The sequence below is a fragment of the Amblyomma americanum genome, chromosome 9, assembly GCF_052857255.1.
Source record: "Amblyomma americanum isolate KBUSLIRL-KWMA chromosome 9, ASM5285725v1, whole genome shotgun sequence".
NCBI lineage: Eukaryota > Metazoa > Arthropoda > Arachnida > Ixodida > Ixodidae > Amblyomma > Amblyomma americanum.
In genome coordinates, this window is record NC_135505.1 from 126843696 (window position 1) to 126848731 (window position 5036).

General features: G+C 43.9%; 1 long non-coding RNA gene and 1 other non-coding gene across 2 annotated transcripts; one reads left to right on the forward strand and one right to left on the reverse strand.

The window, feature by feature from the left end:
• The first annotated feature begins 353 nt into the window (after positions 1-353).
• TRNAS-ACU (transfer RNA serine (anticodon ACU)) lies at positions 354-425 on the forward strand. The gene has a single exon. It is a non-coding gene; the product is annotated as a tRNA-Ser (tRNA).
• A 308-nt stretch (positions 426-733) lies between these two features.
• On the reverse strand, positions 734-4787 carry LOC144104049 (uncharacterized). The gene is made up of 3 exons (XR_013308421.1): positions 4578-4787; positions 2296-2361; positions 734-822 (listed from the first exon to the last, which is right to left on the reverse strand). It is a non-coding gene; the product is annotated as an uncharacterized LOC144104049 (long non-coding RNA).
• Between the last annotated feature and the right edge of the window lie 249 nt (positions 4788-5036).

Sequence of the window (5036 nt, forward strand, 5' to 3'; positions counted from 1 at the left end):
ACAATGCAAGAAAAAATGAAAAGGTAGTAAGGAATTGTCTGTATTTCTTTTTAAGAGGAGACAAAACATGGCATGTCAAAAATACTCCTCCTATTTAGCACTGTTTCGATCCAATCATCTGCCCCGCCAAACGGCCGATCACCGATGTCGTACGCCGCAATTACAATTGACGAGACCACAAATAAAAATGGAATTGAGGCGGCATATTACACTGTGCATTGTACTTTACAATAAAAGAATGAAGCAATATGTATAGCCTATTTCTCCGGCCTCGTTAGGATTCTATGACACTCATCTAAAGCTGCACGTCATGGTGGTGTCTCAGAACATCACTTTCCAAAATGTAAAGCCCCGCCGCGGTGGCTCAGTGGTTAGGGCGCTGGACTACTGATCCGGAGTTCCCGGGTTCGAACCCGACCGCGGCGGCTGCGTTTTTATGGAGGAAAAACGCTAAGGCGCCCGTGTGCTGTGCGATGTCAGTGCACGTTAAAGATCCCCAGGTGGTCGAAATTACTCCGGAGCCCTCCACTACGGCACCTCTCTCTTCCTTTCTTCTTTCACTCCCTCCTTTACCCTTCCCTTATGGCGCGGTTCAGGTGTCCAACGATATATGAGACAGATACTGCGCCATTTCCTTTCCCCCCAAAACCAATTATTAATTATTATTAAAATGTATATCCGTACACAACGGTGAAGTGAAAGGGTGTGTGCCAAAGCGGGTTCATTTCTTACATGAATTAGCAGAGACAGGTTGACTTCGAAGAAGTCACCTCCCCTCAGGGACATATCTTCCGGATCTATCCAGTCATGAAGTAGCTTCACCTAGGAAGAGCGTACAAGACGGTGTTGGCGAAAATAAAATGCGGAGCACAGTAGCGTCGGCTCGGGTGGCGACTCTTCCATAAAGAAATAATGCTCAGAAGGCTCTAGCAAGTGGACTGCTTTAGGCGAGCCGCAAGATTAAGAAAAATACGTCAAACTGACCCCACTGAACTGTCAGTTAGGATCAGTCACAGACCCAGTTTCTCTCAACTTTTTTTTTTAATATCGAAAACTAAACATTTTGACAGATTTGTGTGTCTGGTTGGGTTTGAAGACTTGTAATAAACTGCACGCCTCTAACCAAAAACATTAATTTTAAACCAACGTTTCGAAGCCGACTCGGCTCCTTCATCACGGGTGACTGAGGGCAGTAGCTAGCACCTTTAAGTATGGAGGGGAGGAGGGGGTCAAAGGAACGAAAGCTGTGATGCGAAATGCATGGGGGAGGGGGAGGAGGGGAGTTAAGACTTAGTCACGTTGTCGCACTGTGGGGGAGGCGGTCAATGGCGATTTTTTTCTTTCGTTGAGTTGGAGAGCCCCTGCTTCCCTCTTCAACTCAATGGAAAAAAAAGTCGCCATTGACCGCCTCCCCACAGTGCGACAACGTGACTAACAGCCTTAACCTCCCTTTCCTCCTCCTCCCCCATGCATTTCGCATCAAAGCTTTCGTTCCTTTGACTCCCTCCTCCCCTCCATACTTAAAGACGCTAGCTACTGCCCTCAAGCACCTCTGATGAAGGAGCCGAGTCGGCTTCGAAACGGTGGGTTAAAATTAAAGTGTCTGGTTGGAGACGTGCAGTTTATTGTTTTTTAAATATCCCGCTTGTTTTTTAAAGCAAGGCTCTGAGAACAGTGTTCACAACTGACCGGACCGAAGGTAAGAGGTCAAACCGCAAAAATATTTACTTTTTGAACTCATTCCATAAAAAAAAAACGAACCTGTCTAATCTTCATTGTGCCTCCAGGGTTTTCATGACACTACTTATTGATGGAGTAGCTGCAGCCTTTTGAGTGCTGGCCCGACTCTGTGGTTTGTTGAATCGCGACCACGGCTGTCGTGATTCGGTTAGACACACAAAAGCGTGGACATATTTTGAGTAACTCTGCACATGCTACAGAAAGAAGTTCTGATAGTCGAAGTTCATTTCAAGCGCTCAAAATGACGTCTCTCATTATCCGAGCAATATCTGGCATGCAAAATATGCTTGCTTCTAATGAACGTCATAGACGCTTATTGCTTTGCTAAAATTGCCGACTCTGTCCAAAGAATGTCAGATATGCTAGTTGCAGTTCCTTGAGGCTACTGAATGCACACGGCCTGAGAAGTAAGCGTGTTTCTAGCTTCCAAGCCCTTAAGTTCTTTTAAGCCCTTAACTGGCGCGTCCAGTCAACTACTGTGTAAACGAAAAGTTCACATATTTTTTTTCTGTACTGTTATTATACATAACTAACATCATGAAGGGTTTTGCTCACTTGCCGCCGCAAGTTAGGGTCCTCAGTGTTTCGAACAGCCTTGCACAAGTCCTTGATCTTCTTAGTCTGAAAAGAATGGCAACGTATGTTTGTAAAGATTCATGTCAGTACACTTTCTGCATAACTCTTACATTTAACTGTAGCTCTAGTGGTTTACTGATTACTTCTGCATAAATGCTTCTTTCTTAAAACCCACATAACCTATGAATTGCATTATGAGCCATCTATTTGCCAGTCAATTCACGGTAATTTGTTCAGAGCTCTTGCGATCGTTCGTATTAATGCCGCGCACCTTACGTAACACTTATTATATTTAGGTATTCTGCGAATTCAATTCAATGTATATAAAAAATGGGGCTGGTTTCAGACTTCTTATTTCCAATATACTATGCTTTTCAGAGGAAGATTAAGAACAAAAAGACACTCAACCCGCTAACAATCAACTGAAATTTTACTCTGAAAAGATAGACGCGGTGCCTCAGTGGTTACGGCGCTCGGCTACTGATCCGGAGTTCCTGGGTTCGAACCCGACCACGGCGGCTGCGTTTTTATGGAGGCAAAACGCTAAGGCGTCCGTGTGCTGTGCGATGTCAGTGCACGTTAAAGATCCCCAGGTGGTCGAAATTATTCCGGAGACCTTCACTACGGCACCTCTTTCTTCCTTTCATCTTTCACTCCCTCCTTTATTCCTTCCCTTACGGCGCGGTTCAGGTGTCCAGCGATATATATGAGACAGATACTGCGTCATTTCCTTTCCCCAAAAGCCAATTATTAATTATTATTACTTCGGGCCAAAAAGTGCACAAAATAACATCATTCCTGTGAACAGTACTAGGAGCATGCTGAAAGGTCAAGTTCCTTCTTCTTGAATGACTACGCACATGTCACCGCTCCCTGATAATGTTCAAAGAATTTGCAGATCTCATAACCTGACTACATCCTTCCCATAACAGGACCACGTCTTCCATGAAATTGTTCAAAAGAATGGCGTTATGCAGTTGTCACTGCGTAGAAATCACTCCTTAGAAAGACTTGTAATATTAAGTTTTAGCGCACCTTTGTATATAAATGACTAGGATTGATTCTGCACAATTTTGCAATCAGAACAATGCTGGTCGCAATTTGTGCCAATTTACGTCATGATTTAATGCATTTTCTTGCATTCATGCAGGAAACAACCAGTTAAATCATCTTCGTCTAGTGATCCCTTCTGTCACAAGAATACTTCTGTGTTTCTGTGCCTTCTGTTTTTATTTTTTGCCGTAATTTCTCACAGGATAGCCTGTTTATTTCTATTAATGCTTATTTTTACTGATACCACCGTCGTATTAGGTGTCATCTTGTTGCACTTATGTATGCATCCGCTTCGCCACAAACTTACATATTCGATTTGCACACATCTCTCTTTCCTGCTGTTTATCGTCTTATGAGCTATTCTTATACATGGCATTTTTGTAACAATTCCAAACACTGCCTTCCGCATTCTACGTAGATGGACACCATTGTAGGAAATGATGAAATTTGAACTTCTGCACTTGTGTAAACATTGTGCATGGATTTTAATTTCTAAAGCTTCATCAATCGCTCACTATGTACCAAGAGCAACAAAATAAACCCCAATTATGTAAAAATATACCGTTCATCTTAAAAATAAAACACTCCCCTCATCCATGTTAAGGCTTCATTTTATTTCAACGTTGACCGGTAGTCCAGCCTTACACCGTTTAGTAAGAAATATTGCAGGTTACAATATTCTCATATAAATGCGTCTGAATTCTTATGTTTTTATATCCGTGTTTACTGTTTGGAGTAAAACCTTACCTTATTCGCTAAGGAGTGGCTTGCAGAAGCCAGCCCAGTAAACTCGTAGGCTACGCAACTGGCATAAAGGATAATGCTGGAGCGTTGCCCAACTGCGACACCATGCTCAGCAATATCGTATACTGACCAACAGAGAACTATAATCACACAAGCCGTAGAAACGACCAAAGGCCAACGACAGATGTCGTTGATCTCATCTTTCAAATCGCGTACCATGGCCAGATTGCGTCTAATCTCAACGATGCGTCCAGGAGCGTCATACGTGCCATGGAGCCCAGGATACCAGGCACTGACGCAGAGCCTCAAAGCCGTCAGTTCGCTTTCAATGTATTCGCCGAGAGCCTGGCAAGAACGAGTCAGTATTGCAGTGCAAATGCTGTCGTATACAAAGTAAAAGAATGTCCCTAGAAGCAGTTTTAACTGATAGTAGGCATCCGTCGTGGCACTACGCCCAGCCTCACCCGACGTCAGATAAGGTGGATCAGAAAGGATCAGTGAAAAGCCCACACAGTAGAGGATGCAGTAAGTGGCTCGCTGGACGTCCAACCAAAAGAACTTATTGGAGCCAGGGCAATCGCACGTCTTCATCCCTATGTGCCGCTCAAAGTCAGCCGCTCGCTTGTAGAAGGCGGCAAGCTTGGACGCGCCAAGGGTTAGGCAGATGAGCGTTAAGACCGTCCTGAAAGCGGAGGTGAAAACCGTACATTAGGCAAATGTGTTAAATAAGACAGATTTATTCTTTACAATTGCACGACGCTCTGCAAATTTACACCACCTGAACAACGCTACCTCAGAATCTACGCATACACGCGCGCCAGGGCTATTCCTCACCCCCTTTCTTCGGAGCCGACAATTGAAAAATAAAAGTCCGCTAAAAGGTTTCTTCCATTATGATCGGATATATTTCCTTAGGTTGCAAG